This window comes from Drosophila serrata, unplaced genomic scaffold (assembly GCF_035046125.1).
Source record: "Drosophila serrata isolate PLE 108 unplaced genomic scaffold, ASM3504612v1 contig_55, whole genome shotgun sequence".
NCBI lineage: Eukaryota > Metazoa > Arthropoda > Insecta > Diptera > Drosophilidae > Drosophila > Drosophila serrata.
Genome location: NW_028256953.1, coordinates 41,351 through 49,664, shown reverse-complemented (window position 1 = coordinate 49,664; position 8,314 = coordinate 41,351). Strand labels below are relative to the sequence as shown.

Genomic DNA, 8,314 nt, shown 5'->3' with positions numbered 1-8,314 from the left:
ATATTATCATTAACAATTATAATGATGGTATTAGGAATAAATATTCTTTAAATATAAAACGCGAATGAAAAAATAATTGCATATCGAACAAAATTGTTTAAGCTGCAATAACATTTTAAGTAACTTGTTGCCTCGTCGGATATATCCTTTATACCCTGTTTACAAGGAAGCAAAACACTCGGACACAAGATAGCCAAACGGGACTTTGTGAAACGAAACGAACAATAAGAGAAAAAAAACGGACTTGAGGATCCGTTTTTCCGGATCGTGGTTCGTTTTGTTGTTGGAGGCACAGTCCTTTTTTTTCTATTGCCTTTTCGTGTTTTCACTTGCAGTTAAACAGTGAACTAAGTGAGAAGTGTGCGCACTGCGCAGGCCAAATTAAAAAAAAAATTTTACATACATATGTATATAAATATTCTGTTTAGTTTTCAATAATTGAAATTATATATCAGGTGAGTTTTTATGTAAAGATTTAAAAAAAGTTTACTTTCGTATCAATTCTGTCTTCTACTTTGAGTACATCTTCCCGTCCTCCCACTTCGTGTCTGCATGCAGCTATTGTGATACATCGATGGTGCGAAGTGTAAGAAAAGGCTTCGAGACCATAAGAAGTTCTACTCTGCACTCTTAGGTAATTATGTATTTTTTGTTTAGATTTTGATATCAATTTATTTTCCAAATTTTCCTTTTCAGATGCAATAAGTCAAGTTGATGCAACGGAGCCACTTGCCAACCGTTTAACTAAAAGCCTTCCTTGCGCAAAAAATTTGGAGGCGCAACATAAAAAAAGGAAAAGGGATGAAGACGTGTTAGAATGTGGTCCGAGCGTTTTTCAATACATTAATATTTAATTTTTAATGTTAATTATTATAATTATTATTATTTTTTAAAATTTATTTTGTATTATTATAAGAAATATTTTTAATTTGATTATTTGTATTATTTTATGTATAATTTTAATTTTATTATGTTAGTTTTTAAGAGGATATAATAAAAATGAATGAATTGAAATATGAAATCCCTTATTTATGTTTTTTAATTAATTTATTATTGATGACACATCGATGAATTGTTGATGAAACATCGATGAATTGTTGATGAAACATCGATGAATTGTTGATGACACATCGATGTTTCATCGATGTATTATCGATGTTTCATCGATGTATCATCGATGTTTCATCGATGTATCATCGTTGTTTCATCGATGTATCATCGATGTTTCATCGATGTTTCATCGATGTATCATCGATGTTTCATCGATGTATCATCGATGTTTCATCAACAATTCATCGATGTTTCATCAATGTTTCATCGATGTGTCATCAACAATACATCGATGAATTGATGATGAATTGTTGATGAAACATCGATGAATTGTTGATGAAACATCGATGTTTCATCGATGTGTCATCAACAATACATCGATGAATTGATGATGAATCATCGATTTATTGTTGATGAATTTCTATTGATGACAGCCTAGGACATGCCCATGTTAAATTCATCAACAGTTTGTATGGGCTGTCATCGATGAATCATCAACAGCACCCCCTTCGCTGTTGAGGAAACGTTGATGAATTACTGATGACAGGTACTGCAGGGTAGGCGCATCGTGCTCGCAGAAACTTGCAGCTTTAAGTGTAGCTGTAAGTGGCAATACATCCACTTCCCAAATACATCATAGAAGTCCGCTTCCTGCCCGTTGCAATTACTCAGTTACATTTTTTTTCACACATTATTTAAATTTATTATTTTAAAATTTTTATAAATATTTTTATTTTATTTTATTATTTAAATTTATGGCTCTGGCAAGTAACATTGTGTACGTAAAACCTACAGTAACTCGACTGCAGTTGACATTCATTTGCAGTTCGGAAAGCCAACAACAAAAAACACACGTATAATCTGATATGTAATGATACGTAAGGTTGACTGTATGTGACTGTCACGACAGTTTCGTGCAAACACCAATCCATCAACAAAATACATTGACTGCAGCTTTACTGTAATTCAACCCACAAATTTAGTAAATTCAACCCACCACATTTTTTTCGGTGTAGTCACTTCGAAAGCTGGATGGTGCATCAATAGAGGAACTCTTCTAAGGTTTACGCCTACAGGATCAGATACGAAGCACAGATCAAGTAAGCGGTATAATGAGTTATGTACATGGTTAACTTGAGATAAGGACAAATCAAGCAAGCCATTGCGCTGTGCCGCAGTCTGAAGAACACACCATCAGAAGACCAATGAGCTCCAAGTATATTAAAGTCCCCCAGGGCCAGTAGTTGGTCCTTATCTGAAAGCCTTTTGGAAACGGCCCGAATGGCCAAAAGGTGATTCCAATAAGTTGGCTCTTCAGACGATGGAGGTATATACGAACAAAAGAGTCAACAAGTTTGAAGGAGACACTTATCTTACATTCGTTTAGCAATATAAGGCTAATTTTTCGATTCAAACGACAATGGCGCTTTCCCTGCTCTCACAAATTTGAGAGCGTAAAATCTAAAAATGGAATGCGTTTGCATGTATAAGTAAATACAGAAACCTGCAGACTGCCATCAACGCGCCGACTGCGACTTTTACCGAGGCGACGCTCTGCCGACTGCGACTTCTACTACGACACTCTGTCCACGATACAGTTACGGACGTATGTATACTACGATGGCAGTCGTCGGCAATACCATGGCCCGGCCGTTATTGAATTTTGTTGATAAAACATCGATAATTGTTGATGAATTTTTGTATGTATTATTGATGAATCATCGAATCATGAATGATGATGAATTGTTGAAGGCTGTTGATGAATTTGTTGATGATTCATTGATTAATTAATGATGAATTGTTGCTGATGACAGTCTAGGACATGCCCATGTTAAATTCATCAACAATTTGTATGGCCATTAATTGATGAATCATCAACAACACCGCCTTGACAGTTAATGAAACGTTGATAAATTACTGATGACTGGTACTGAAGGAAACAAACAAGTGCGTATGTGTGTGCTTCTAAATTAAACACATTTTTTTTTTATATTTTGGGCTGCTGACCGCTTGTTAGGTAGAGAGGGGGACGAGAACGGTAGCAGAAACAGCTGATCTCAAACATGTATTGCACTGTTTTTTTATACATGTGCATATCGATGTGTTTATTTGTTTTGATTTTAGCTTGTTTACATTTTTTTAGTGTTTGAATCCATTTATCTTGTTAAAATTTTTCTTTATTTTTATAAGTAACTAGCTGTACCCTGCCACGTTTCTCTGTGGCATATTATGGTTAAGAGGGCACTTCTGAATACATCAAGGTTCTGGCAAAATCATCTTCCTGGCATAAGATGAAGAAGGCAGTCAGAGTTGTCGCTGGCGCATTCAGGACTCTTTCTTGCACATTTCTTTCTGTGAAATAGACACGTTGACCATTCTTCAAATGGACTGCCAAGTGAACTAAAGCTGGATAGCGTTCATGAATGGGGAACGAAAAAATTCTCCATGCAGCCTCGTTGCTGCTTATGTATCTTCCAGCCTGGTATTGAGATATTTCATCGACAACTCGTACTGCATTGTTGTCACCATTTTCTGCCTGAACACCAAAAACTGCCATATCGCTGCCTTTATTCACGTACTTGCAGATATATTTACTCGATTTCACGGAATTCTACGTTGATGTGCGCTTTGTATGATTTTGACAATAGTGGTGAGTATGGAACCACCCAACGATTGTCTACCTCAATATCATCAATTCTCATGTTTAAATTTGCCGAAGTCCCTCCATCTTCAGTTGACCGTCTCCCATACAGAGGATATCCATTGTCCCCTGTTACTGTGTTGGCTGTAAATGCTCGACGATATCGCTTGGAACACTTCCCGTCTACCATGCATGGTGAACATGGGTTGAGGGTAACACATGGGCCATGGATCAGCTTCTTGATGACAACTTCATGTAAATCCGTATCAACCTCGGCCCGTGGAATCTCAGCGCATTTAACATCGTCGATTTCATCTGGAGTACTTTTATCATACAGCCAAATCAGTATGTGCTCATGCGGCAATCCTTTCTTCTGCCATTCTACTGAATACATCCAGCACCGCACAGATCCAAAAACTCCATGTTTCACAATGAAATCCATCAGTGACTTGAGCTTTTGTCTGAAAACACGGGCTGTGATGTCATGCCTATCCCTATACGATTGTCCAGGAAATAACAGCTGTACTATCTCGTCCCAAGCTGGATTGCATGTGAAGGTGATAAATAAATCTGGACGGCCGTGGCAACGAACATATGCCATGGCATTTTGAGCATATTCATGCATGTGGCGTGGACTACCTATGTATGAGGATGGCAAAATCATGAGCTTTCCAACGTTGGTTGTATTACGGTCATTCATCACAGCATCCCGCAAATGTATATATTCATCGGACCGAAGTTTCGTCTGATTCAATCGGAGGAACAGCAAACGTTCTGTTTCAATTTTTGCATACATATCGACAATGTACTGATGAAACAACTGACGACATTTCAATATATGATTGCAATCGGTCCTCCGAACCATTAACCTGTATGAGTAAAAGTTCATCGCGCTGCACTTTTTATTCGTTTCTACACCATTGACTGGACCTACCATCTTCACATGGAAATGGTATCCATCGGCACCATCCCAGAAGATTAGTGGATACTGCAAAGCATCGTAACAACGGTGAGTTTCTGCGACGTTTACCAATCGATCGTTTCGTCGGTGGAGAGCAATATCTCGAGGTTGAAACTGATCCCCGACTATGACAATTGCCACTTCGTCTATAGTTGGGTATCCGAAGGCATCATATCGATTGCTGTTTTGAATAAACGCACCAAATTGTTCCGTTCGTGAAAAAGCTTCTGTAGCTGCGAAATAATGTGCCTCTTCAGCGTATTTAGGTATTGATTCCATAACGCGCATTTACTTCATTTCCATCATCACCAAGAAGAAGAAATTTGTGTTCGCTGTCTGGGAACGGAAGCAGGGAACCGGCTTTATGATAGATTTGTACTTTGATTTTAAAAGTTGGCATGAATTGTGCAGTTATAATTTCCGCACCAAATGACGTCATTTGAAAGCAAGAGTTGTATTTCCTAATGTTCGACAGGAAATGCTTCGATTCTGCAGTAGATCCAGCGAATAGAGAGTGCAGAGGCTCTGGTGGTGCTTCAAGTTGAGGCAATTCCACTTTCCCGGAAGCGCAACACAATCCTTTTGGTTCGTTTTTGAATTTGAGAGCCTGACGGTATATGCAGACCTGATGTATTCGTCCAATAACGACATTCGATTCGAGCTGTAATCAATAGTTGGATTATATCTGAATGCAAGACGATTGTATTGCAGGTTTTGATCTTCTGCAAGCTTTAAACGCGCTTCAGCTACCCTTGCTCTGTCGCGTTCATTATTTTGAGAGTGAATCAAATCGATTGCTGCAGAACGCGACTGCCTAACTCTCAATCGTTTTCTCTCAAGCCTATCTGCTCATCTTTCTGCTGATTACTCGTTACTTACTTACTTACTGAACCTGAACAAAAAAATAAAATTTTTTTCTCCAATTCCTTATTTCAATTTTTTTTTGAATGTTTGACAGGAAATGCTTTGATTCAGCTGGCTGGCAGTAGGGGCACGGGGAAACGCGAAAAAAGTGATATATTCGCAAATGCAGATAAGCTATCAACATTAAAAGTAGACAATAACCGAACCTCAACGCATGTTGTGTAAAAATTTGGGCTTAAACGGTTCAGAACTTTTCAAGTCTATGAAGGATGTAGACACGAACAGAGCATTTTTATATATATAGATAAATCCAATTTTAATTCCAATTTCCAATTTCATTTGCCAAGACTTTAATTTAATTTCACAAAATTTGAAACGTATAGCTCTTGGTTTGCAAAAAAAATTTTAAGTTGTTATTATACCCTTGCAGGGTATTATAATTTCAAAAAGAAGTTTGCAACGCAGTGAAGGAGGCACCTCCGACTATATAAAGTATATATATTCTTGATCTGGATTAACAGCCGAGTCGATCTAGCCATGTCCGTCTGTCCTTCTGTCCGTCTGTCCGTTTCTACGCAAACTGGTCTTTCAGTTTTGAAGCTATCTGAATGAACTTTGTAATTAGCCTCCTAAATACTCTCACTCGTATATATGTCGGAACGGGCCAGACCGGACGACTATATCATATAGCTGCCATAGGAATGATCGGATAATTTGTAAAGAAAAAAAAACTATAACATATTCAGTTTTCAACAGAATTTGATCAAATTTTAGATATAGCTATTTTATTATACTCTACAATTTTGTGTATAATTTTATGAAAATCGGACAACTATATCATATAGCTCCCATAGGAACGATCGAGAAATTAATACAATTAAATGTATAACTTTTTCAGTTTTGAACTGATTTTCATCAAATTAAAGGTATAGCCATTTTATATTAGTCTTAAATTTTGTGTCAAATTTCATGAAAATCGGACGGCTATATCATGTCGGTGCATTAGAAACGATCGTTAGATGTGGAGGAAAAATGCAAATCTGTAAATGTAAAACTGCCAATATAATATGTATAGGTGAATGAAATGAAAGCAGGTATTACTTTATCGTTTTTTAACATAAATATATGTATGTTTGATGCGTAACTGTTTCGTCCTTATTCATTCATTCATTTCCGACACGGCCTTCCAGACCTACCATACGTCCCTGTGTGTTGAGTTCCACAATTACCAAATAAATTCAGACCGAATGAATTATATTGATTTTCTCATTCTTTTCTTGGCTCTGATTTATTCACCTTCTCTTTTCGCTAATTTTCTCTTTTTCAATTATAACAATAATGGTTCGCTTTCCATAAAGTGACAATTCAAACTTAACCAATAAATATCAACTTAGTTTCTCTTAAACTTAAATACAGTTATTTTCAACTCCAAACATTTAATTTTTCTTTTTACATCATTATTTTTCCATGAACATTTCCAGGTAACCTAGACCTCCACGACAAAACACTTTTCGTCCCTGCGCTGCAGATGTTATACTGTAATTAACAATTCCCCTCTTGGGACACTAACGCACATCCTCTGATGTCATCCAAATACTCTTTCCCAACTCGGGACACTGACGCGCATCCTCCAATGTCGTCCATATACTACTTCCCATCTCGGGACTCATCGTCACTCTGGAATTCTTCATTTAATTCCCCAACTAATTCTTTGTTTGGCAATACTCTTAGACACTCGTGAGCATACTTATATGTTCGCTTATTAACTGATTTTAATTCATATCGATCTCCCTCAAGTACTTTGATCACCTGAAACAGGTCCTTAAACTTGGGATCCAGTTTCGGTCGGTGACGTTCTTCAGCTTTTAACAATACATGATCGCCTACATTGTACGCAGTAACTTTCGCTTTATTTTTGTCAAATCTTTCTTTTTCATATTGTGCATTATTTTCCATACATTCTTTAGCTTTAACTCTAGCATGCTCCTTATCTAATATATTCTCTTCTTCATTTATTTGTAACATGCCCAATGGCCTAGCCTCTTTACCTATTAGCAACTCTAAAGCACAAGTTTCAACGGCCGTTAGCATACCCTTCAACGTGCTCATGACACGTTCCACCTGTCCTTTAGCTCGACTTGCGCCTGTGGGTATTAAATGCAGATCTATTTTATTCGTTGAGCAAAATTCGCAGAAGTTTTTACTGGCAAAGCTCCTGCCTTGATCTGCGATGATATGACTAGGAACACTAAAGAAAGATATGGCTGACTTTACAGCCTTAATGCAGTTTTCAGAGTATAGATTTAGAGTGTGATGTAATTAAACAAACTTGGTGAACGCATCTATTTGGACAATAATATATTCTTTCATATAATTTTTAGCGCTAAGTTTTCCGCTTATGTCCACATGGATGGTATGCCAAGGTATCTCAATTTTAGGTATGACGTGTAGTTCTATTTGTTGCTTTCCTGAAGAGGGTTTGGATAATTTGCAGGTTATGCAGTTTTAAAAAAATTTTCTGACACACTTGGACATGTGTTCAAACCAAAATTGCTCATAAACTTTGTCTAGGGTTTTCTGCCATCCTAAGTGCATCACGGCCTCGTGCACATGATTTATTACTTTATTAGTCTTGCCATTACGCTGTGTCTTTCGGTATAGCAATCCAGTTCTAATCTCATTTGTTTTTATCATGTCTGCCTCAATGTCATCGCTATTTATTTTTCCCATAATTTTTACTATGCTATCGTCTCGTTGCTGTTCAGCTATCAGCCAGTTATTTGTTATTGCTGCTAGAT

General features: G+C 37.1%; 1 long non-coding RNA gene across 1 annotated transcript; it reads left to right on the top strand.

The window, feature by feature from the left end:
- LOC147644948 (uncharacterized) lies at positions 1-1,021 on the top strand. The gene is made up of 2 exons (XR_015272584.1): positions 1-634; positions 697-1,021. It is a non-coding gene; the product is annotated as an uncharacterized LOC147644948 (long non-coding RNA).
- The last annotated feature ends 7,293 nt before the right edge of the window (positions 1,022-8,314 follow it).